The 26,456-nt window shown below is 48.5% G+C and overlaps 1 protein-coding gene across 1 annotated transcript in view; it reads left to right on the plus strand.

Moving 5' to 3' along the window:
- The first annotated feature begins 1,788 nt into the window (after nt 1-1,788).
- Nucleotides 1,789-26,456, plus strand: part of LOC123343656 (syntaxin-binding protein 4-like) — a 158,279-nt gene continuing 133,611 nt past the window's right edge. Inside the window, exon 1 of the mRNA XM_044978889.1 lies at nt 1,789-1,853. The gene's annotated coding sequence lies outside the window, so the exon portion shown is untranslated. The remainder of the gene's footprint in view (nt 1,854-26,456) is intronic.

Genomic DNA, 26,456 nt, shown 5'->3' on the forward strand with positions numbered 1-26,456 from the left:
TGGATTTCAGAGCCCAAGCTCCAGCCCGAGCTGGAACATCTCCGTGGCTATTTTTAGTGCTATAGCATGAGCCTGACCCAGGTTCTGAGACTTGCTGCTGTGAGGGTGTTTTTTTGCTGTATAGATGTACCTAAAGGGCCTGATTTTCATTTGCACTTGGGCCCCCTTACAGCAATTGGGCAGTGCAAAGAGGGGTGTAGCAGGGTGCCACTGCAAGGGCACCTAATTAGCCCCTGCTCAGCCAGCCCCAATCAGGGGAAATAGCTTGGGGCTGGGGAGAAGTCTGGTGCCTGGCCTCTGGAACTGGCTGCACCTGTGGGCCTGCTGGTTGAAGAGCCATAAAGGCTGGCTGGCAGCCAGAGCAAAGGGGTGGAATGGCCAGGGAAAGGGTAGTCTCCAGGCTGGGGCAGACTCCCTGTAAAAGAGGAGACAGTAAGACCTGTAAGGCTCTGTAAATAGTATCACTGGTGGTGGGAACTTTGTGTGAATAAAAGCCATGGGTGCTGCATCAAGAAAAGGCCTGCAGTGCTTTATTGGAACAGCAAAGAGCTCGGGGTGGGAACTGAGGAAAGGACCTGGTTACAAGGGGTTATAGAAATGGGACTCTGGCCTTAATGTCTCCAATTCTGTTCTATACAGGTTCTCCTACCACCCTTGCCCTAGCATCTGAGCAGGGCTGCCCAGAGGATTCAGGGGACCTGGGGCAAAGCATTTTCGAGGCCCCCTTCCATAAAAAAAATTGCAATACTATAGAATACTATATTCTTGTGGGGGCCCCTGTGGGGCCTGGGGCAAATTGCCCCACTTGCCCCCCCTTTCCCCACTGGGCAGCCCTGCATGCAAGTGCTAGGAAAGGGCTGGGGGCCCCGTGGCTGAAAGCTGCTACAGAAGTTCATGGCAGCTGCCCTAGTGTCACATTCCTCATCAGACTTTCCAGGGGATTCTTCTATGAGCTGAGAGTCCGCGCCTTCTCCCCAGCATTGCCAATCATTCATGGCTGCCAAACGTGGCCCAGGCAGTCTCCCCGCCATACGGCTCAGGGAGAGGTGGGATAATGAATGACTCTGACAGGCCAAAGGACACTGGGTTGTTTAGCTATAGGCTCATTCGTCGGCAGGAAAACGTGAGCTCCAAAGAGCTGCCTGTTGATTTGAATTAAATTCAGATCCTTTTAAGAGAGCCCCATGGTTCCTCCAGGGAGCGGGCGTGCTGATGGGTGTATGTATGCTGTACCTATGGCCTCTTTTAACACTCCTGTTAATTAATAATTTAAAGTCACCTTGGCTGTGTAACCTTGGCATGCACTCCCTGTGCTGCCCAACGCTGGAAAAATGCAGGCCTTGGCAGCCTCAGGACTGTCCCATGGCTGCCCTCTCCGTGTGCGAGGTGGGGGCCTATGCCCCACAGGGCTGTACATAGAGGGGACTCTGAGTGGTCTATTGCACCATCGCAGTATCTGAGCACCTCACGGTCTTTCCTGTAGCCATGCTCCCAACGCCCTTGGGTGCTATTGTCCCCGGAATGCAGATGGGGCACTGAGTCACAGAGAGACAAGGTGACTTGCCCAAGGTCACAGAGCAAGTCTGGGGTGGAGCAAGGACTCAAACCCATCCCTCCCGAGTCCTAGGCTAGTGCCCTAAACACTGGACCTCTTGCCTCTCTATGCACAGATCTCGCCCCTCTCACATGAAAGGGAGCGTCAACTAACCCCATTGCCCCCTTTCCCCTTCTTCTCCAGACCTCAGAGAGCCCTGCAGGGACCCCGGGATCTGCATGGGGGTGAGACCGAGAAAGGGAGTGTATGAAGGAGATGTGTCTATATCTCCTAGTCTGCGGTGAAACGCTCAACCAAGGTATTTACTGCATTATTGCAAACTGCTGCATTTTGGGGTTACTCCACAGTAATCACATGCTAAACCCAGGGGCAACCAGCTATCTAGTATCACACCATAACATGCCTCTCTCCTGGTACTGTGAAAAGTGACTTGTGCCACCACACTGGAGGCAGCTGGCTTGTGAACTACCCCTAAGAGTGGACATAGATAGGTACCAGTGGTAGTGCTAATGTAGAAGGATAGTGAAACCTGCTCTGCCAGCTCTACTGAGCAGCTAACTAGGACTTGAACATATTGGATGGGGATGTTCCCATATACCTGTTCTATGTGGACAAGTCTTTATTTCCACATCTGGAGGCACCAGCAATCTACATATGTAAATAGGGTAACAGTATATGAGCAGGTGTGTTAAAGACCGGTTCATGTGGGTTTGCTTATAATAAATAATACTTCTCACTCCTACAATATCTTCCATCAGAGTAGCTCGGAGCACTTCCCAGCGAAATCTTAGTCTCACCAGACCCCTGTGAGGTAGGTAAATATTACTTCCATTTTCCAGATGGGGAAACTGAGTCACTGAGCAATAATGGGCCCGAGCCTCTAAGTCTTTTGCTGATTTCAGTGGAAGTTAGGAGCCTAAGTACCTGTGAGGATCTGGGCCGAAGTCACTTGACCATGGCCTGCCAGGCAGTCTGTGGGAGAGGTGGGAATGCAGGTCTCCTGCCAGTGCTTTAACCTCCCCTTAACATTAACATAGTATGAAAAAAGATAGCGTAAATGCTGAGGCTGGGGGCCTGTGACAATTTACACCAACTGAGGATCTGCCTCTCCATCTTTCCCCCTGTAATACACAGCATTGACTCCATTGCTAGTGCTTGATTAACAAATAATCAGCAGCAATCCTGACAAGAGAAATGAGCATGCCACAAGCTGGTTTAGTGAACACAGAGCTCCTGCTTGTCCTTTTCCAGTGCCCCTAGTCTGTGGTCAGCTATCTCATTCCACGTTGGCTGCCAGTGACAGAGTGAGGCTGGCACATGTAGCTATCTAGAGAGAGAACTATTTCATTATCCAGCATTTTACAATGAAAGAGGGGATTTGAGGTGCTAACAGGAGGTGACGTCACTCCCCTACCTGGAGAGGAACCGAACAAATAGTGTGAGGTGCTGCCAAGCCAGCGATAGGGGTGGAAAGGGAAGAAATCATCCCCAGGGTGGAGAGGAGGAGGAGGAAGAGGAGGAAACTAGAGCCAAGCAACATGGGATGCAGAGAATGAAGCTAACTGAAAAGGGGGAGAAGGAGTCATGGGCAGTGGGTATTGGTTATCATAGGCTGAGCCTACCCAAACAGCCAGTGTGGCCCCACCCACGCTCTGCTCCCAGTTCCCCTCCTGCTTCCCGCTCTGCAGGTGTCTCTTTCCCTGTGCTATGGCCCCAGCTGGGGCTGCACTGTCTGCACTCCTGGTGCTGCGGGGCTGCGGAGGTTGGGGCCGCGCTGCCTGGCCACCCAGCTCTGGGCCTGGGGGCGCTAACCCGGGGCGAGGGCCAGCAGCCGCAGTGGGGGGGGGGGTCTGGGCTCCGGTGGGGTGTGTGGAAAGGGCGGGGCCTTGGGCAGAAGGGGCGGAGTTGGGGGCTAGCCTCCCCAAGCCAGTGGTGCACTCACAGGCCATGAGTGTGTGTAACACACTACAAATCTTTGGGCCCAATCCATAGAGGTGCTGAGTGACAGCTATAAGGAGAGTTGAAGGTGCTCAGTGAATCGCAGCCTCAGGCTCTTTGGGGGAGGGGAGCAAACCTAACCAGCCAAACCTACCGCAGGCAAATGATCCATTTCGACTGGACCAGGCAATATACAGTATATGGGAATCCTCTCTCAGCAAGCTTTGCACAGCTCAGGGAGGATCTTCTTCTGGCAGGACAGGGTAAACCAGAGAGCACAGGCCTGAAGATTGAGAAGCATGAAGGGAGATTTCCTGGGCCCACCGAGTTCATTGCCCGAGTCCGACTTGCCATCTTTCACACCTGAAAACATCACAATTGATTTCTGTCTAGTACCAAGGCAGCAGGGAACCTTAGTGACAGTTAATGTATTACAGCCTTGTAAATTAATAATGTTTTGCCTTCCGGTAGCACTTTCCAACCAAGGATTTGAAAACCCTGTGAATCAAACCTAACAATCGTCTCAAGCTCCCACACCTGCATCCTCAATGGAGAAACAGTTGTCGTTTGGCATGCTAAGAATTTCCAGTGCTGGGGAGTGTTTCCAGGGTGGTTATGCAAATCAAGAGTTCTATCTGTAAGATAGCCACAAACCCACTTCCCACACCTCCCCACGTACCACCCCACACCCTCAGCACGCTAACGTCTGAGCAGGGGGACTGAGAGCAAGAGATGGAAACTGGACTTGTTCCTTTCAGTGGCTTGGTGTGTGCAACAGGACATATGGGGGTGGCCTTATCACCCAGGAGACCCCAGTCTGCTGGAGGGTTGGTCATGCTTTGGATGGCTTCCATGACTTGCCAAGTTCATGCAGACTGCACGGCTCTCAAAGGCACAGAGCTCCAAGCAATGGCTTGTGGTGTTTGTGTTATACACACTAGGGATGTGTAGCAAAGTGATGTCTTATGCTTACATTTGGGCCCTTCACTGTGTGGGTCAGTGGCTTAGTACCAGTGCTATGGCATAGGTGCACAGGAGTCAGGAAATGCTTTTGTTCCTCGCTCTGTGGGCTAATGTGCACTAGGGATGTGAACGAATAAGGATTATGGTGTTGCTTATGGCTTGGTGGGACTCAGTGACATCTGCACACGAGTTTTGGAGCAGCCTTAGGGATCTGACTCCTGGCCTACTAGAGCTCCAAAATGCTGTGAGAGAAAAATAGTGTCTCATTGCGTACAAGCACCTGATAGCCAATACAGTGATGCAACCTTGGGGATGGCTTCTCTCCCCAACTCCCTGTTGCTGGATCAGCCCCTTGTTCCCAGGCACATGAGATCAGGGGCTCAGAATTAAAATGGTGGGCTCCAGGCTGGAGAGGAAAGAGATCGTCAAGCTCAAACATGGTGAAAAAAACCCCAAGGCCTGGTGCGGATGTTGGGGAAACCCCTCAGTGAGAGAGAACCAATGCAAACCACATGATGCTGCCTGGGCTTGAAGGCTGAGTCAAAGCAGACCATGACATCTAGTTTTATATGGGTCCGAGTCATCCCTGGTGTACCTGAAGTCAATGAATTGACACCAAGGATGAATTTCATCTAAAGGGCCGGGGATTACACTGTGTCAGTTCAGAGTAACGAAATGGAAGTCAGAAGAGTTATTCTGGCTCCACAGTGGTGTAAATGAGATCAGAATTTGGCTCTGAACATTCAGTCACTGAAGCTCAGGAAAACTTCATAACCCTTTGTCGAATCTATTCCTTCTGTGCTGGCTCCACAGTATCCAGTATCCGCATTGGCCATCTATGTTCAATACATTCATTTCCATTGCTGCCTTTCAGTACTGGCCCAACCGTTGAATGAACCACAGCATCTTAGAACTGAGCTCTTATTCCTAGATCCTCATTTCTGCAGGGACAACTCCAGCTCGATGCTGACTGTGGTTACAGATTTCCCTTTAAGGCTACCAGCTTCAATTTTTATTCTAAATGGATTTAGTTATAGACAATCCTCTGAGGGATAATTCTTCATCCAATCATCCCCGCACTGTTAAATCGCTACGGACGTCTCTTGCTGTGTTTCCAACCCCAGCACAGAACTCACAGTTCATCCCTCCTCCTCTAAACCTTCAGCTGACGAGTGTTCAGCTCATTCTCCTCAGCCTACTTGGTGCGGCATTTCCATGGCTTTCTGGACTTCTCCAGCTGAGGTCAAAGGGCTATGAGATCAAAAGGAAGTGGAGACCCTGAAGAGGTCCAACTGACCATGTTCTAATCACTTTGCAAGCAGGTAAGATGGAAAATGGAAGTGTTGCAATGGGATGTTAGCATAGGGATGATGGGCACAGCCAGAGCACCTGTGACAGAGATAAACATGTAAAGGGATAGGCTCCGACTCTCTGTAAAACCAGCCCTTTTTATGCCATGGAGATGATAGCTGGTGAAAATGGTCCTTGGAGAATGCCCTCAGCACAGGGGGCTCTTGAGCTAGCATAGAGATGGTATAACAGCTCTGTGCCAATCCCCTGCAGTCCCTAGCATAGGGACATGGCTGGGGGAGAGAGTTGACCAGAGCACTCTGGCTAGTCTGGGCCAGTAGACCAGTGTGCAGAGGGCCATTCAAAGCTGGCATAGAGGAAGCCCGAGGGACTGCTCTAACTTGTACTGGGGACCAGGCAGACCCTGAGCCAGGCCTGGAATCAGGAAGACAAAAAGGTGTCCTGAAGCCACCTTAGCCCTCTCTTTTCACCTTCTTGGGCTGTCTCCTCCCAGGAATACAGCTGGCTCTTTGCAGAAGCTCTGTGGTCACCTTGAGCCCAAACAAGACAATTGCTCGGGGATGCTATGATGAGGCCTTAGTTGCAGTGGAAGGAATGAGGCTGTGATGGATAATGGTGGTCTGGAATGCACCCCTGTTTGGGTCTGTAGTGCATGTTATTGCAATGGGGCTACAATATCTCTCTGTTCTGACTCCCGGGAAGCAATGAATATAGTGTGATGTATTTGTAGCCAACAAGCAGATTTGAAGGGAGCTCTGTTGTTCCAAACTCCAACATCACTAACACATCTATTAGATTTTCTTATTAGTCCTGTTTATCACGTGTAGCTAAAATATAAATGTTCCTTGGAATCACAGACATGTACGACAGACCTTGAGAGGTCATCTAGTCCATCCCCCTGAGCTCAGGCAGGACCAATTATACCTAGACCACCCCTGACAGGTGTTTGTCCAACCTGTTCTTAAAAACCTCTGGTGACAGGGATTCCACACCTCCCTTGGAAGCCTATTCCAGAGCTTAGCTGCCCTTAGAGCTAGAAAGTTTTCTCATAATATCTAACCTAAATCTCCCTCGCTAAAGGTGAAACCCATTACTACTTATCCCTCCTCACCCTTCTTTTCACAATACTAAACATGCCCAGTTGTTTTAACCTTTCCTCATAGGTCGGGTTTTCTAAACTTTTTATCATTTTTGTTGCTCTCCTCTGCACTCTCCAATTTGTCCACATCCTTCTTAAAGTGTGGCGCCCACAACAAGTACTGGATGGACACAGTACTTCAGAAGAGGCCTCAGCAGCAGGCCCACTGACAGCAATTCCAGGCCTCACGGCAGAACAGTCATTGGGCATGCTCTTCCAGCATTGCCTGGGCTTCCACATGCCTGCCTGGTAGGGTTGCCAACTGTCTAATCGTGCAAACCCAAAGACCCTTGCCCTGTCCCCTGTCCTGACCCTTCCATGAGACCGTGCCCTTGTCCTGCCCCTTTTCTGAGGCCCCGCCCCCTGCTCATTCCATCCCCCCTCCTTCCATCACTCGTTCTCCCCGACCCTCACTCACTTTCACCAGGCTAGGGTAGGAGTGTGGGCTCTGGGAAGGAGTTTGGGTGCAGGCTCTAGGCTGGGGCAGGGGGGTTGGGGTGGAGGAGGGGGCCAGTTATTCCCCATTTTGTACTTGTGCCTTTGATTTTCGCTTCCTAAGTGTAATACTTTGCACTTGTTTCTACTGAATTTCACCTTGTTGATTTCAGACCAAATTCTCCAAGGTATCAAGGTCATTTTGAATTCTGGGAGCCTTCCTCAGAACTGTGCAGTGTTATATGCTTGCTGATGTAAGCAGAGTCAGGATGAGCTCTACCCTGACATCTGGTGGTGAGCTGTGGAAAAGGACTTCAGGGGCTGATCTTGTTTGCCTGGGGACACCCGCCCCGCCTAGCATGATGGGACTGCTTGCCCAAATGGTCACTTTGGCTGCAGTCTCTTTGTTATTGGGGCAGGAGTAATAAAGTGTTGTTATCCTGGTTATGTGACTCAAGGACAGTAGAACTGTACTTGGCATTTTATGACGGAGGGACTCGCTCTCAACAAAGTACCACTTGCTAGGCAATGGACATGGGTTCCCAGTGACAGGCTTGGGACAGGTATGTGTACTAGATAGTTTGGGCCCCTTCTGAGGGCACTAAACACCACTTTGACCCCTCTTCTCTCCACTGTGTAATAACAGAGCTAACGTTGACTCCATTAGGAGTCTTGTTACATGCTGCAGAGCTGAAATCATTGATACTTAAGTCTAAGCATTAGACTTATTTTGAACTATTGGTTCTGAGTGCACCAGCACTGAGGCTCCCCTACTGACAGCTGAAATCCCTAAAGAGCTGAAGTTACTAAGAGCAGAAATCTCTGAGAGCTGTGTTAATAGTGTGGAGTGGGGCTAAAGACATATTGGTGGACAGCTAGCAGGATAGCTAGGTGAGAGGAGTGGCTAGTGGAGAGGAGCGGCCAGTAGGGAGGCTGGTGGAGGGGCGTGGCCAGCAGGACGTCTGGTGGTCAGGTGCAGTTGGCGGTGAAGTCTGCAGCAGAACCCCATGGCGAGGCGTGGCAATTGGCTGTCGACCCAAGTAGCGGAGCATGTAAGATGCCCCCATACCTCCCCCTACTTATGTCTAGGCTGGGAGGTAAACTCTGCAGATGAACTTCTGAACTCTGGGGGTGCTCTGACTAAGGACAGAAACTGTGGGAGGGATGACTTTTGGGTTGCTGGACTCAAGAACCACTTTGGGGCTGCACTGACCAGAAACTGTGGGTGGGGTGACTGTTGGGTTACTGGACTTAAGACCCTGAGGGGAAAAGGACACTGCCAGACTTACTTGGGGGTGGGTCTTTTGCTCATGGTTTGTGTTATGAATCCTGTTTGTGGTGTTTCCTCAACATAATGCTGCATTGTTTCCCTCCTTTATTAAAAGGCAAAATACATTCAGACTCTGTGCTTGCGAGAGGGGAAGCATCGCCTCTTAGAGGCACCCGGGGGGTGGTATGGAATTGTCCCAGGTCACTGGGTGGGGGCTCGAGCTGGTTTTGCGTTGTGTTATTGAAATGGAACCCCTAGATCCTGAACCCCACCCTTGTTGCTGCCAACTCAGACAGGCAGAAGGTTTACACTTGTTAAGTTGGGGCAGCCAAGTGCCAATGGGCCAGATCCTTTGCTTGTGTATAATAGCCTAGTTCCATGCAAGTCAAGTTACACCAGCTGAGGATCTGGCCTGATGACTAGTGCTTAAGGAAGCAGCGTGGGAACAAAGTCCAGGGCATCTCTCCTGAGTGGCCATCAGAGATGGATTTCCAAGCTGGCTAGAGGGTCTGTGCACCTCTGTATCGGGATCACAATTCAGTCACCTCATTAAGAAGAACCTCTTGAAAGACTTTGCTTTTTGCTGTGACTCATTAAGGAGGAAGGTGTCAGGAAATGCCTCATCTTGCCCCACCCTAGCAGGTGTGGTAATCGCTCCAGAGAGAGCCCATCCAGCCAAGCGCTCAGTGGAGAAGGAGAGACATTGTCAAGCCCAAGAGGTACAGCCCAGGATTACTTATGAAACCTGGGTGAAGGTCACAGCTATATCCACAGTGCAATGCTACTAGTGTCACCATGGACATGCTAGGTGCATGCATCAGATTCTAGGAATCTAGGCAATGCAGTTCAATAGCTTCATTATCTACCTTTTACCTTGCTTTGTAGTCCACTGTATACATTTACAAATCGGAAGAGCCTCCACAATCAGTTGAATTCAGAGGCTGTGTGGGCAGAGGCCAGAAGGTTGGGACACCTGTCTACCGCTGTGCATGTGTGTTACCAGGAATTTTCATGGAGGATTGTGGTGGTGGGAGTTCTGTCCACTGCCCAGTACTGAGAGGCTTCTGTGTTGGTGTTAAAAATGACTGGGATTGTCAGGGCCTTCATCAGATGGGGTGCAGGAAAGTGGAGACTTTGGGCCAGGGGTGTACAGCATGCAAGCAGGTGTAGATCCCAGGGTGGTCTCATCTATGGCAGAAAATCCACCTGGGGTGGAGTGGGGAGGGCTGGTCCGGAGCAAAGCTGCTGCAAATTCTTCTCCACAAAGAGGCCCACAGGCAGCCAGTACGGCCCCAAGAGCATGTGGCACTGGCCAAGGAGGACGATCAATTGCGGGCAGACTCAGTGCTTCCTTACAACAGAGCTGCTGGCAGAACATAAAGGTGTCCAATCCCAACGGTATCCCTGAGGAAGGGCAGTGGAGGGTGAACCTCCAGCCCCAGACTCTCTCTTGCTGAGCAGTGTTCCCCTCTCTCTCCCACTCCCTGGTGAACAGCGGCCCTTCCTGGCCTGGGAATCTGCATCTCCCTGGCTCAGCAAGCATGAATCTGAGCCTCTAAGTGTGTTGGCACAAAAGGATCGAGAGTTAATTCTGTGCGTGTTGGGAATGCACGTGTGGGCACAGTGCCCTGTGTGAGCAGAGGGAATGAACACATGCACTGGGACTGGAATTGGTTGAAATTTTGCCTTCAAAATATTTTTGATGAAAAATGGCTTTTTTTGCCAAAGTGGAAATTTCTGTTGGAAATGTCTAATTTTGATCAAGTTAGAGGGGTGGCGTGGAATCCCAACAATTGAAAAATGTTGTCTGAAAACCAAAATATATTCAGGTTTTTTTTTTAAATTAAAACTATTTATGGGAACCATTCTAGCAGGACCAACAAAATGGGCCAGGACCTTACTGAAGCCAAACTCCCCTTGAATTATGACCTTAGGAATGATTGTTTTTACAAAGGGAATCCTAGGGGAAAATCCTGTACTGTCCTAGTATCATCCTGCAAAAGATGAGGAAAGAAGGCCTGAAAACCATCAACCTGTGTGTCAGGGGTGGGGGTGAGGGTCTGGCTGGCCAACTGACCCCTTTTCGGGAAGTCAGGCTACCATAAAGGCTTCTTTAAGGGTGGACAGCTCATTTTGGCTCATGTGGAAGTAACTAACTGCCCAGTTGGCTAATTGGCTAACGAGCACCTGGACCTGATAAAAGGCCACTGGGGCTCACAGTGAGAAGGCAGCTCCTGAGGAGAATGTTCCTAGGGCAAGGCCTTCTGGGTAGCTGCAGGGGCCAAGCCTCTAAGGAGTGTATGCTGCTATGGAGCCTCAGGGGACTCTGCATCAGGCTTAGACTGGTAGGAAGTGGCCTCAGGAGCCAGATCCTCTGGGGAGAAAGTACTGGGAGGAGTTGCTCTGCCATAAGAGCCTGGAGGCAGATGAAGGTAGGCGGTGGCTCAGGAGAACAGTAGTGAGTCTGACGACACAGACCTTCTCTGCTTAACAGAGGGTCCCTGCTCTGGAACCCAGAGTAGAGGGAGGCCCTGAGTTCCCTGACTGACCCCTGAGAAAGGGGATGTAATCCTCTGCTGGGGCAAGGATTATAGGACCTGGACTGGAGCTGAAGACCTGGCATAAGGCCATTGGCCTGTTTGTTCATTGGATTCTTTATTATCCTACAAGGGGTGGAGCTATAAATGGCCTGGCCAGAGGGCTGAGATGTGGGGATGGCCTTGACATGGGGTGCTAGTGTCAGAGAAACTGCTGTATTATGCCTGGCCATGAGGGGATGCACTGAGTGACACCCATCCTCCTTGCTTGAGAAGAGAAACATGACCCAACCCTGATTTATAGAAGAACTTCTGCATAAGTCCATCCTATGATCAAATGTATGATAGGACATTAATAGCTGGTGGTGAATTGGCTTCCAGGGGGAGTGAGAATTTATCTCCTGTAATAATACTTAGCTAGCTGTTAGTGCTTCTCTTCCAAGGATCTCAAAGCACATTACAAAGGAAGGTTAAAATCATCATCCCATTTACTGCCTTTTGTGAAGTGCTTTGAGAGCTACAGACAGCAGGTCAGTGGCAAAAGCTGTCCTACACCTCAGCTATCCTACCTGCCATTCCAGTGTCCTGGCCCCTGGGTCATGCTGCCGTCCATCATGCCTAGCTTGAGATCACCAGCTGTGTGGAGTGGTCGTCTGGTTCTGTAGTTTGCTTCGTGGCTCTCGGGTGTCAGTTCCCATCTGTCAATATGCAGTATAGGAATGTTTCTATCTAGATGATTAGGCAATAACATGCCCGTAAGGGAAGCTTCTGCCTTGCCTCTGGTAGCTAGCACTTTATTCCACAAAGTGAGGGGAGCTTGTACCCATATACAGTCTGTCAAATGTAATGCTGCCCATTTATTCACTGTAAAATGCAGAGTCCTTTTTTAAAATTCTACTGCTATCTTATGGCAATGAGCTCCACAGACTCGCTTATGCATTGTGTGACAAGGCATTTCCTTTATCAGTCTTAAATCTGTTGCCTTTTAACTTTGTCGGGTATCCCTTTGTTCTTAAATGATCAGAAAGGCTTGGTAAGAATAACAAAGTGACCACTTCTACCATGTGCATGGGTGGGGGTTTTGTCTTCCTTTACTGCCATCTGTTTCTGTTCCACTCATGAACTGTGGGATCTCTGTCTAATCTTTAGAGTGTCTCCCTCCATGGCAATTACTTAACCCCTTCTGTTTCTGTCATGGTGTGTTCTTAGTTTCTTTTGGCACTTGAGTTTTTGCTAAGTTGCGTGTGACTGTTGGAATTTCTAACTGCTTGAAATTTATCTGAGAGGAGGAGTGTTTATATAACCTGCCCAGGTATTTTGCCTTGTACTTGCCTTGGATCAAAGGTGCTGTATAAATAAAATACCATGTACTATTTGGTGCTCCTTGTAAGAATTTTTAATCCCATCCTGACTCTTTAGAATCTGTAAGTCTTGCTCAGACTGGCCTTAGCTGGGGCACTTGCAGTTGGTCACATCTGAACTTGTGACTGGTTAAATCCAGTGATGAGCTGCCAAAATCTTAACAACAGGTTCCCTATAAAAAGTTCTGATTTAAGGGGGGGAGCGGGGGAGGGGCTGGGGCAGGGGCAGGGGAAGACATACTTGTGGGGCCAGGGGCCCCTGCAGGGCCTGGGGCAAATTGCCCCACTTGCCCCCCCCCCGGCAGCCCTAGAGCTTGCAGCTCCCTTCCCCCCCTTACCTTGCCGGCAGCTCAAAGCAGCAGGACGACTCCGGAGCTCAGCTGAGCTGCCCAGCTGATGCTGGCGGCTGGCCATGCTGCAGCTGGGGGGGAAGGGCCGGGGGAGCCTCAGCCTCCCCAGCTGGGAATCCTGGGAGCAACAGGATGGTCCGGCCCGCGGACCGGAGTTCTTTGCCCACTCCCTGGCCCTTTAACAACCGGTTCTCCACGGAGGTCTAATTTTAGCAACCGGTTCTTGGGAACCTGTGGGAACTGGCTCCAGCTCACCACTGGTTAAATCTCCTGAGGTCTCTTATCTTAAACATGAGCCAGCTGAGGGGGCCTTAGCTCCCAAGGATTCTGCCTGAAATTATGGGTGTTCTGAGGGCTTCTTATAAACAAGTCCCTCAAACAGAGGCACCTACAACTCAGATGCCACTGCTGGAATTTTAGCCTCTCCTGAGATCACATGGCAAGTCAGTAGTAAAGCTGTGAATGGAATCCCTGGCACCTGTCTCCATTCCCTGCTTTATCCTCTTGATCACGATGCCTCATAGAGGATAGGCAGAATGTTGCCCCACTCTGGTCCCTGCATGCAGTTCCAGCAGCCCTCCTCAGGGAGATTTCCTCTGGAGCAGGACTTGCTTCAGGCCCATGTGTCCTTGCATAATCCTCATCCCAACTCCAAGACTGGGGGATGCTGGGGGCATGTTGGGGGGATATGAAGGATTGTAACCATAGTGCACGGTACTTTGGAGACTCTGTGCTGCTCTAAATTAACCTGGGGGCTGTGCAGTCACCCATGAAACCACCTTTGTCCCTCCCCTCCTCCTCTGGTCAGCACCTCCTAACCTGTGACACTCAAGATGAGGCTTAGAATTGGGGCTGCAGTACTTAGTTGGTAGGCTGACAAATGCCAGATTCTTTCAGCTGTCTGAACTGATGCAGAGTTTACTTTCAGACTATGCCAGATTGTTCTGCTATCTGGAAAGATCCTGCCAGCCTAATGCAGGTACACACATCTCTGGCTCCTGGGTGCAAATCCTGTCTGTAGATTGAGGATGGGCAATGCTGTTAGAACCAACCTTAAATCTTGTTCAAACTCAAGTGAATGACACTTGCTTAAGATTTAGTGATCTCAATTCCCTGCATCTCTGCTCCAGCCAAACTAGAAGCAGGGACTAAAAACTCTGCAGGGAAGCCTATGCTCTCTATATCAAGGAACTGCCCTGCCCTGCAGGTCAGGGATGGGGTGAGGGATGTGTGCTCTGTTGTCCAGGTTGGTTCATCCTCCAGGGATAGATAAAGGACTGTGGTGCTTGTGCTGTGAAAGGAGTCAGACTAAGGGCTTGTCAACATGGCAAGTTACTGTGTGGCAATGGCAAGATGGGTGGATGTACAGCAGACCAGCTTGCTGCATAGTAACATCCCATGTGGATGTGGCTACAGTGCATTGAAACTCCCAGAGTGCAGTTTGGCTTATGATCCAGGATTTTCCATGTATTGCAGCAGTGTCCATGTGGGATGCTACTGCACAGCAAGCTGGTCTGCTGTAGGTGCACACCCTGGCTGTCTATGCAGCAACTTACCATGTAGACATGGCCTTATTTACATACTGTTGCATGGATTCAGTTAGCTTGTGGGTGAGCCAGGTGAACTTGCAGGCACTTATACAAACTGGACCTCCCAATGTTTTGAAGTTTGCTAATCATTAGAACACCATGTTCTTTGTTCAGGGGACGTTCTGGGTGAACTGGTGCCCCAAGTGAAGAATTTTTATTGGTGCCACTTCTTCCCCATCTCCACTTCTCAGATATCAACAAAATATGGCAGGTCCCTCACCCGACTTTGCCTACCCATTCCTTGGGTCACCTCTCTTCCTAGCCTCCTTATTCCTTGCCATCTCCCCTGGGTAACTTGTTTCTGATGAGCTCCTTTGACCTGGACTTTCAGGATTAGCTGTTGAAACACAGGGGTCTTCTGGACAGATGGCTTCTTCCTGCAGGGGAACATCCCTTTCTTCCCCATGAAATATGGTTCTGTAGGCAGCCATCCCTCCAGGCTGTCTAGGGCAGTGGTTCTCAAACTTTTGTACTGATGATCCCTTTCACACAGCAAGCCTCTGATTGCGACTCCCCCTTATAAATTTAAAAACACTTTTTCTAAAATATATTTAACACCATTATAAATGCTGGAGGCAAAGCAGGGTTTGGGGCGGAGGCTGACAGCTCATGGACCCCCATGTAATAACCTCATGACCTCCCTGAAGGGTCCTAATCCCCAGTTTGAGAATCCCAGGTCTAGGGCCACCCCTTTGTTTGTGTTTCAGGGAGAGTTGTGTTCTGGTGCTCTGACTACTGCTTCTTAATGGTCTGGATTTAAAAACTCCTTGAGTCACTATACAAGTGAATATTTTGATGGTGACTGCACTGTGGCAATGTTGATCGAATCTGGGTAAGGAGCACTTGTGCCATTGCTATTGAAAGGAGGGAGTGGACATCTTCTGCAATGAAATTTGTTTTCTTGGCAACTTCTCTCTATGTATCCCACACCCTGCATAGCCTGTCTGCTCCACCCTGAATTCCAACCTTTCAGCTTTGTCTGTATATACTATCTCTACCGGCCGCTTCTCAATGTGTGAGATGGAATTCTCTGCAGAGAACTGGCACTGGGCATGTTTGAGACCCCATGCCTAGAGACCACTCTCAACATTCCAACACACAGTGATTACATATCACACATACCAGTTGCCTCTAAAGACACTGTCTCCTTTTTCTTAGCACTACATCACATCCCCCACCCCCAGTAAAACTGAGGCTGTGGATTCACGGCAGAGCCCTGGCTTGCAGTGATTGGTGTAACTCCAATGATGTGAGTCAGCTAGTTTGGGCAGCAGTACCAATTCTGGCTTTTTCATCTGTTTTTCCAGCATTTATCTGGGGAGGTGAAAAGCAAACAGATCGCTTTGGACTTGAGAGGATACCATTTTTTTTTAAATTAAGATATATCTTTCTCGTAGAACTGGAAGGGACCCTGAAAGGTCATTGAGTCCAGCCCCACTGCCTTCAGTGGTAGAGATCTAGGGCAAAATCAGTACTTGGTCCTAAGTGGCCCCCTCAAGGATTGAGCTCATAAGCCTGGGTTTAGCAGGCCAATATTCAAACCACTGAGCTATCCCTCTCCCCTTTCTTTCCCTTTTCTCTTTCCTCCAGCCTGAGTATTCAAGAAATGTGCACACAAATCTTATTAGCGATGCACCCATTGGATCAAAGCCAGCCTGCCTTCCCCACACAAACATGAACTTTTAGGAGCCATTCAGAGTCAGAGCAGAACTTTGTGCTTCAAGCCTCTCTAAGGAGCTGAACTGGAACACCAAATCCAAATCTATGTGAGCACTGGAGGCATTTGAATTTGTATTGCCGTCTAGATTCAAACTTCTCAGCTTAGGCCTGTCTGACTAGTAGAAGCCTGATCTAAATTAAGGGCCAGATTCTAATACCTTTTGAATTGTTGAGTGGGTTGTACTTTAGTAGTCCTACTGTCTTCACTGAGAATACTCAGTGTGGCAGAGTACTAATCAATGTAAAAGTAAGGATCGCAAAACCTAGCCCCAGAGACAGTGAATGCGCTGGACAGATATTCCAAATGTAGAGCACTGGGATAGAGGTGGTTGTGGGGGAAATGGTTTGGTATCTTTTTTTTTTTCTTCATGTAAAATATTTGACTTCCTGAGGGCTGGGGACGTTTGTCAAAAGATTTTGATCAAAACCTGAAATATTTTGACTTGGAAATGCTGCTGTAGTGCTTTATGGGAGTTGTAGTTCAGGTGCCTCATATTCCCATTCTCCTCTATAAGCTTGGCTCACTGGTCATACTACATCTCCCATGATGCACCACAATCTCCCCCTTCATGAGGTAGTTGAATCACGTGTGTCAGGCTGTGGTGCATCATGGGAGATGTAGCCTGGCAGGGAAATCTGACACATGGATGAGAATGGCACCATGAGGCAACCAAACTGCACTTCTCAGGAGGCAATGCAGTGGCACAGTCCAAATGAGATACTTTGATTTTTGGCTGAAATACTTCAGTCTTTTTCGGTGGAAAACCACTTCTACAGGCTTTGGGCACTTTATCTTTCAATAAAATTGAAACTTTCTGCAGAAAGCAGGTGCTTCATATAACCGATTTTATTTAGTCAAACTAATCTTCCAGCAGAACTGGGTTGGCAGAATACTGTCAACCCACCACCCTAACTGGGGTTTAACTGAGCAGTCAGTCTGCAGTCATGGGTCACTCAAGCTGGAGTCTGATTTTTGGATAGAATGTTTTGAGGGGAGATCCAATTCCTGGTCAGCAGCATCTGAACATAGTATATGAAAACAGGAGCTCTGAAATGCCTGTGGGGCTGCATCCTCCATTTTACAGTTTCCCAAACTTGCAGGAATGTGGCCATTCTTGTTTCAAGCCTGTTCTTCAGGTGGAAACTGAGTTCTATTCAAGGCTTTTTCTCTGGGGGGAAATAGCTGGCTGACGATCAAGGGGATCTAGGCAAACATGTAAATGGAGAAAGCAAAGCTGTGTCCCTAAACACCTTTGTGGGGGACCTGAGGCCTGATCCCACAACCTTTGCATGAGTAAGAACTATTCTCATGAGTAAATGAAACCTCCATGAATGGGCCATGTGGGCTGGATCAGACCCCAGCAGCACTCAACTTGTGCCATGGCTGAACCACAGCACCTGGAGGTTTGGTAGTTCATAGCCCCAGCACCCCTGGGCTTCCTGCATCACTTATGAATATAAAAAAATTGCTTGAGCCCCAGCACCTCTTTCATTACAAATTAAACACTGGGCTCCAGAATTTCTCAGGGCTCTGCATAAACACAATTCCTTCATTATAATTGAGATAAATAAGTGGCAGCTATTTTTACCATCCAATTGCACACATTAATGACCACTGTCCATGCAGCCCCAAATTGGTGACATTACCATTCCCCTTCCAGAAATGGGGTTAAATATTAAACAAACACTAATCAAAAGCAAATGCTCATTCAAGCAAAACAAACCAAAGCTGGTTTGCCTGTGTCAGTGAGGCCAGTGGTGTGAGTCATTTGGCACGAGACTGCATCGTGGAATACATTCTATTCTCTCCTCTGTCCACAGCCACGGTGCTTAACGTAGGAAAGGAAATCTGCCCTATTGTTATAGTTGGCGCTTGGGCAGAGCAGTACATGTCAGTGTCATTAGTCATCTGCTTCCCCCATGGGGGGTTAGGAAGTGTGGGTGGGAAGCCAAAGGAGGAGATGTGGGCCTGGCCAATGGGGGAAGAGCAGCATGCAAGCTGGAAATGTGGCCTCTGTTTATATACAACTGAGGGAGAATTGTCTAGTCCTTGCACAAGTTGTTACATGGATGGGTGTTGGTCTGCCCAGTCTCCACACCACCTGTGCTGCAATCCTCCAACACTCAGACTGCTGCTGCCTCAGTACATTTCTTTATCAGAGGGCAACCAAAAAACCTGTCCTCAGACCACTCCACTGAGCTCCCAGCTGTTTCTGAAACCAATTCCAAATACTCTTCTCCCTCACACACCATGGACTTGGTTCAGCTAATCTCATCAGTCTAGTGTCTCCTCCTGACCTTGGTATTACTCCTGGTCATCTAGTCCCTTGGTTTCCTCTGTCCATTCACACACCATCGTCTCTGTTTGGTGCAAGAGCTTTCTCCTGCTGTCTGCTGCAGACCTCCTCTGTCCTCCACTCCCTTGAACAGGCCCTTAATCTTAACGTGCTCTGAAATCTCAACTCTTCTCTCTCTGCTACTAGTTGTCATCTGGGGGCCAGAGTCTGATTTCAGTTATGCTGGTGTAAATTCAGAATAAATCTATTGGCTCCCATGTAACTAGCCTAGCAGTAACTATCTTGTGTCACTTTGCAAAGCATTTTGGAATTGTGTGTGTGTTGTGTGTAAGATGCTATGAAAAATAAAACTATTTTCTCTGCAAATGGCCTGAAGGCTGCCCTCAGGATGGAAATAGCTTGTATGCTAACAGGGCCTGTCATGATGGGAAGAAATCAATAAATCATGTGCCATTTCTGGTTACACTGCAAGTTAGTTTGTTACATTTCAGGGTTCGGTCTGATTTCTCCTCTCTCACCCCCCCCATTCCTTTTCACCTGTTCAGAATGAAGTTGGCAACTATTGTTCTCAGCTGTGAAAGAATCAAATGTCCGCTTTTTCCACCAAAGGAAAGAAATGGAATAAGAGGGTCAGCACAAAACTCCTCTTACCACTACCTCCTGTGTGTCTCACCTGGGCATGGAACAACATCAACAACCAGCTCACCAAGTAAGAAGTCCACATGAGCTGACTTTCATACTAGTTGATTATGAGCTGACTGATGTGAAAGCCTAAGACATTTTTGACACGTTCTGAACATAAGAATGGCCACACTGGGTCAGACCAATGATCCAGCTAGCCCAGTATCTGTCTTCTGACAGTGCCCAGTGCCAGGTGCTTCAGAAGGAATGAACAGAACAGGATACTTATCAAGTGATCATTCTCTGTTTTCTAGTCCCAGCTTTTGGCAGTCAGGGGTTTAGGGACACCCAAGCATGGGGTTGCATCCCGGACCATCTGGGCTAATAGCCATTGATGGATCTATCCATCAATAACTTAGTTAATTCTTTTTTGAACCCAATTATACTTTTGGCCTTCACAACATCCCCTGGCAATGAGTTCCACAGGTTGACTGTTGTGTGAAGAAATACTACTTTTTGTTTTTAAACCTGCTGCCTATAAATGTCATTGGGTGACCCCTGGCTCTTGTGTTATGTGAAGAGGTAAATAACATTCCTCTGTTTGCTTTCTCCAAACCAGTCATAATTTTGTACACCTCTATCATATACCCCTTAGAAAAGTGATGACTAAGATGATCAGTCCCAGTCTTTTTAATCTCTTCTCACATCGAAGCTGTTCCATACCCCAATCACTTCCATTGCCCTTCCCTTCTCTGTAATCTTTCCAATTCTAATATCTTTTCTGAGGTGCTTGCATACTATTAATTCATATAGACAAAATATAATGCCACTGTCCCTTTCCTAATGGTTCCTAAAATTCTGTTAACCACTTTGAGCAGGAGTTTTCAGAGAACTATCCCCAATGACTCCAAGATCTATCTTGAGTGGTAACCGCTAATTTAGACCCCATAATTTTATATGTATAGTTGAGATTATTTTCCAGTGTGCTCTACTTTGCATTATTAACACTGAATATAATGAACATTGAGTTGGTGTCAGGCATGTCCAGGCCCTTTCTAAAAGAACAAAGATTTCTTATTCCTCTGATTTTTATGAAGACTAGGCAGACGTGACCTAATTTATAAAGCAAGCAGTAGGTGAGAAGGTTCTTGAGTTCTTCGGAGAAGGAGGCGTTGCCCCTCAGAGCTTCACTTCAGGCGCAGAGAGGCAAAATTGCTCTTGCAACACCAGTATTTCTAAACAGACTTAGACAGATGCTAGGCTGCCCATTCCAACAAGGGATGGGGCTGTATCCTAAGATTATGGGAGACAATAGGCCAAAAATCCCCTTCAAGTCAATGGCAAAGCCCTTGCTGAGCGTACGTCTGCACAGCAATGAGTCTTGGTGCCTGGGTTGACAGATGTGGGCTCACACTATGGCATGAAACAGAACTGGGTGTGGACTTGGGGGCTCTGACACCTCAGGAGAGGGGATGGGCATCACAGCCTGAGCTCCAGCCTGAGCCACAACACCTACAACCGTTACTTTTACCGCCCTAGCGCGAGCCAGAGTCTGTCATCCCGGGTACGGAGACTCATTGCCAGGGGCTGTCACTCACTGCGTAGACGTACACTGAGCTTGAGAGGAGCAGCAGCAGGTCTTTATTAACTACTACTGCAGTTGTGTAAAATAAGATCCCACCACTAGTTGGAAATAATCCAGCAGGGCATCGTGAAGGCTGTAAGCTTGTTTTACCCTTCTAGCAGGTGCCTTTTTTTCTGTTTATCTCCCATCTCTGCTCTGAGTCGAACTCCATCAATGCATAAGAATCAGCTGTGAGACACCACTGGGAGCAAATGCTCCTCTCCGTTACGCCCAAGCGTCCCTATAAGCCTCAGGGGAGTTGTATCAATGTGTGTGAAAAGAGACCTTGGCCTCTAGGGCTTGAACCAAAGCCAACTGGAGTTGATAGAAAGACAGACCCCCAATGACCGTGGGGTTAGGAAGGAATGTCTGGACAATGTGGTGAATTATATTTCTTTGCAAAATGCTTGAGAGGTGCTGCCATATCAAAATTCCATCTCCTCCAATTGATCTCCTGCCCTGATGGAGCCTTGGCTCCTTTCTGAAGGAAGCTAAGCCCTCTCTGCAGCTCAGAGGCTTCCATCCCTCTCCCATGTAAACTCTCAAGCTGAATGCTGCTGTCCAATCAAAATTCCCAGTAGAAAAATCAATGATGAGACAACTCCTTCCTCCCAGCATGCCCTCCCCGGAGAGAGGAGCTAAGGGCCTTGGGGGCAGCCCCTTGTGAGAACACTGACAGCTCCTCCCAGCATGGGCTGGCACTCATTCCTGCCCAGCCTGAAGTGGAGATAAGTTGTTTGCCCAGCAGGTTGCAGCTTGCTGTGACCATTTGTAGGCTGCTGTTTGCAGTGGTAATTATAGCTCCTGTTTGCAGGTGGAGCGGGGAGTGTAGGATTTGCTGCCTGTTTGCAATCTACCTGTTTGTCAGGTGCAGCCTGGGCCCTCCGGCATTGATTCCCACAGTGCAATAGTGGGAATGGGGTGACGTGCTGCCTTGAGGGAACCACAATTGTCCTGGGGCTCTCAGGGGTGTGGGAGGAGTCGCCCTGGGGAGGGTGCAATATGTGCTGGAGAACTCGGGCATGGCACAGCCAGCAGGATTTGCTCCTCTGAAGCAGAAACCGGCTGAACGTGCTCCTGTGACTTCGGAGCCAGGTTCCCCCTTGACGCTGACAAGCTCAATAGCCTTGGATGCAAATGGAAAGCTCGTGCCTGAAGCCTGACTCATTCCATAGGGCTGTCAATCAAGTGGTGGGTGAAGAGGAATGCACACGCCTGTCCCTAAAACAAGCAGCACCCTCCGGGTAAGGGGACACACCCTGCCCTGATAGGGGACTGGTCTCCCATCCAGCCCCTGCACAACATAACACATGACCGCAGGGGCAAGAGGGATCCTCTCCAGGAACTGTAAGAGCCAAGAGGAGAGCTGGGTAAATTCCTCATTGGGGAAATATGTTCTTAATCAACTTGTCCTGGCATTTCAGAGGGAGTTGCCTCCCTTCAGCCAGTCCTGGCTCTCACTAAGGAATTTCACTAGGCCCTGCTGTATCTTTAATCATTGAGCCAAAATCTGCTCAAGCATACAGCTGAGGGGTGTGTGTAACCCAGGGTGAAATCTCCCCATGTTAGCAGGGGCTCAGCTCTAGGTCTTGTCTGAACAGAGTAAATAAAAGATGCTCAGGCTTGATGCTGTGACTTGAAAAATGCAGTGTCCATTTTCCAGTTAGCATGAGCATCCCTTGAAGACCTGGACTTCGCACATGATGTCGCTGTCCTGTTACATACCCAACACCAGATACAAGAAAAAACAACTCGACTCACCGCATTCAGCCAGCAAATTGGACTGAAAATCAACCACAATAAGACAGATATTGTGACCGCTAATATTGCCTCACCATCACCAGTACGAACAGAGGATCATGTTCTCACCAATGCAGAACCATTCACTTACTTGGGCAGCACCATGAGCCAGGATGGTGGAACAAGCCAGGACATCAGGAACAAAATCAGTAAAGCCAGGAACAGCTTCAGGAGCTTAAATACAGTCTGGAAACCATCAAAATACAACACCAAAACCAAACTCAAGATTTATCAGAGCTGTGTACAGTACTTTCAACACTACTTTATAGTGCAGAATGCTGGGGAATGAGAAAGTATGTCATGTCCAAACTGTCCATACAACCTGCCTCAGAAAAATTATCTATATCTTTTGGCCCAGAGCAATCTCAAACCAATATCTATTGACACAGTGCAGCCAAGATGATCCAAGCACCATCATTGCCGGAAGGCGTTGGAGATGGATCAATCATGTGCTTCAGATGGAAACTGATTCCATCACCAGAGTAGCAATAAGATGGACACCTGAAGGCAAGCGAAAATGAGGCTGCCCGAAAACAACATGGCGAAGGCTACTATCAAATCCCCCCTCACTCTTCTCTTCTGCAGACTAAATAACCCCAGTTCCCTCAGCCTCTCCTCCTAAGTCATGTGCCCCAGCCCCCTAATCATTTTTGTTGCCTTCTGCTGGACTCTCTCCAATTTGTCCACATCCCTTCTGTGTGTGTTTGGGGGGGGGACGATGACCAAAACTGGACCCAATACTCCAGATGTGGCCGCACCAGTGTCGAATAGAGGGGAATAATCACTTTCCTCGATCTGCTGGCAATGCTTCTACTAATACAGCCCAATGTGCCGTTGGCCTTCTTGGCAATGAGGGCACACTACTGATTCCTATCCAGCTTCTCATCCACTGTAAACCCCAGGTCCTTTTCTGCAGAACTGCTGCTTAGCCAGTTAGTCCCCAACCTGTAGCGGTGCATGGGATTCTTTCTTCCTAAGTGCAGGACTCTGCACTTGTCCTTGTGGAACCTCATCAGATTTATTTTGGCCCACGCCTCCAATTTGTCTAGGTCACTCTGGACACTATCCCTACCCTCCAGTGTGTCTACCTCTCCTCCCAGCTTAGGGTCATTTGCGAACTTGCTGAGGGTGCAATTAATCCCATCATGCAGATCATTAATAAAGATGTTGAACAAAACCAGTCCCAGGACCGACCCCTGGGGCACTCCACTTGATACCGGCTGCCAACTAGACATGGAGCCATTGATCACTACCCATTGAGCCCGACAACCTAGCCAGCTTTCTATCCACTTTATAGTCCATTCATCCAATGCATACTTTTTTAACTTGCTGGCAAGAATACGGTGGGAGACCATATCAAAAGCTTTGCTAAAGTCAAGATATCACATCCACCGCTTTCCCCATATCCACAGACCCAGCTATCTCATCATAGAAGGCAATCAGGTTGGTCAGGCATGACTTGGCCTTAGTGAATCCATGTTGACTGTTCCTAGTCTCCTTCCTCTCCTCCAAGTGCTTCAAAATGGATTCCTTGAGTATCTGCTCCATGATTTTGCCAGTACGTCAAAATAAAATGAATTGCAATTAGAAAGTTGAAAGGCTTTTACCTTTATTGAAATGTTTTGAATCTTGTAAGGAAGAAGGGAATCAAGCCTAGTGTATTTGATAGGTGTTCTTAGCTGAAGACCAGTTTGTATCAAATAATTCCATTACATTTGGCACTAATTGGCCCCTTAGCTGGCAATATCAGGAAAAGAGACGACTAAGGAGGGGTGTAATAGAGGTCTATAAAATCAGGACTGGTGTGGAGAAAGTAAATAAGGAAGTGTTATTTACCCCTTCTCATAACACTAGAACTAGGAGTCATCCAATGAAATTAATAGGCAGCAGATTTAAAACAAAAGGAAGTATTTTTTTCACACCACACACAGTCAACCTGTGGAACTCCTTGCCAGAGGATGTTGTGAAGGCCAAGACTATAACAGGGTTCAAAAAAGAACTAGATAAATTCATGGAGGATAGATCCACCAATGGCTATTAGCTAGGATGGGCAGGGATGGTGTCCCTAGCCTCCGTTTGCCAGAAGCTGGGAATGAGAGACAGGAGATGGATCACTTGATGATTACCTGTTCTGTTCATCCCCTCTGGGGCACCTGGCAGGAAGACAGGATACTGGGCTAGATGGACCTTTGGTTTGACCCGGTATGGCTGTTCTTATGAATGGGCTCTTTAGACTGATCAGCTGGGCTTTCTAGGTCAAGGTTGAAATACTTTGCAGGGGAAGCCTACCCAGCTACTGCACATACTGTAATTGTTTGGGGCATACAGGTCACTTCAATCTCCAGGGCTAGTTATCAGGGAACCTTTCACCAGCACTAAATCCCCATGGAGTAGGGGAAATGAAACCCTGCACTTCAATGGGTTGCATTTCATCCATGAACAGTCAACTGCAGGATCAGGGCCCTGTGTAAGACTAGCAGAAGCAGGCTCCCTCTAGCTCTGTTACTGCAGTACGTGAATATACAGCTTCCTTACTGTTGTAACTGGGGAATATGAACACAGTGAGAATGATTAAAAGGTCTGTCTGATGGAAGTCTTGGAAATCAAACATCAGCCTTCCTTGCTTGTATTGCTACTTGCTGGCTGTGTGTGAAGAATCATTTGTTTAAAGAATTACAGAGGGGAAAAACTCCTACAGGAAGGAGCAGAGTTGATGGGAGTTAATGTCTCGCTTGCTAGCAGTGCCCTGTGTGCGAAGCTGAGCTGCAAGGCTGCACCTGCTCAGAGTGCACATGGAACTGCCCTCAGCTGCAGGGGGTGAGTGCTCAGACATCAGATTTCTCATCCTTTGCTCTTGTCAGGGCCACTCCCCTGATGAACAATCTGCTGGCTTCCAGGAACCAGTTCTGCCTGCTTTCTGTTGTCAAACCTCCTTCATTCCACCTCTATAAAGAAAGCAAAAAGTTACACTCTCTGCAGGGGCAGATTTTGCTGCCTCTGAGCCCGTCCTGGAAATGAGGCTCTAACTGGTGCAGAAGAAAGTGGGCTGGGGCCTTATTTACAATGGCGTATGCACACATATCTGCATATAGGAAAAAGCATAGTCCTTTCCATAGAGAACCCTGATTCTGAACTCATTTACAATGGGGTAAGAGCACTGAAGCCAGTGCCTGATTGTGATCTCACTAAGCAATTGGTATTTGCAGCCGGAGAGACCGGAACGTAACTAAGTGAATGTGGGCAGAGAAATGGCCATGTCCTGCCACTGAAGTGAAAGGACAGAACTTAGACAGGATGTCCTAGGCAGAGCCTGCTCCTGCTGAGAGCTCCCTGGTCTAGCTGACTCCAGTGGCAGCTAAGGGCATTGAGCACCTGCAGCAGAGGAGCTGTAACTAGCAACGAAACATTCCCGCTGACTTTGTAATTTTCCATTCTCCCTCAGCTGTCCCTCACCTCCCTCTTTACTTTCAGCTTGTGGATCTAAAACAAGGGACAAAGTTGGGGCAGATTTCATTCCCGCCTACACAAGTAATGACTAAATATTTAATGACCTAGAAGGTGAATTGCATAGCTGAAAAACTACAAAAACTGGGAGAAAAGTGGGAGAGCCTTTAGTTTTTACTGCAGTAATCGCTGCCTCACCCAACCCTCAGCAGCCTGCAGGACCAGCAAAGAGACTGAGCCCTTTCTGCAGAGAGTCATCGTGGGTTGGGGCTCGGAGCAGTTTCGGCAAACCTTGGTTCCTTTACCCCTTCCTCTGCTGATGGTGAAAATCAGCTTGCACTGACCACACCCCAGAACCCTGCCTGGTAACATTTTTGCAACACAGCAGCAAGAGGGAAAGAACTTCTTACAGCCGCTCACGCAATGTAGTGTGACATGATGGCCCATCCCAGACCTGCACAAAGAGGGATGGGGACTGGGCCAGAGAGAGAGAAGGGAGCAGCT

Source organism: Mauremys mutica, chromosome 11 (assembly GCF_020497125.1).
Source record: "Mauremys mutica isolate MM-2020 ecotype Southern chromosome 11, ASM2049712v1, whole genome shotgun sequence".
Taxonomy (NCBI): domain Eukaryota; kingdom Metazoa; phylum Chordata; order Testudines; family Geoemydidae; genus Mauremys; species Mauremys mutica.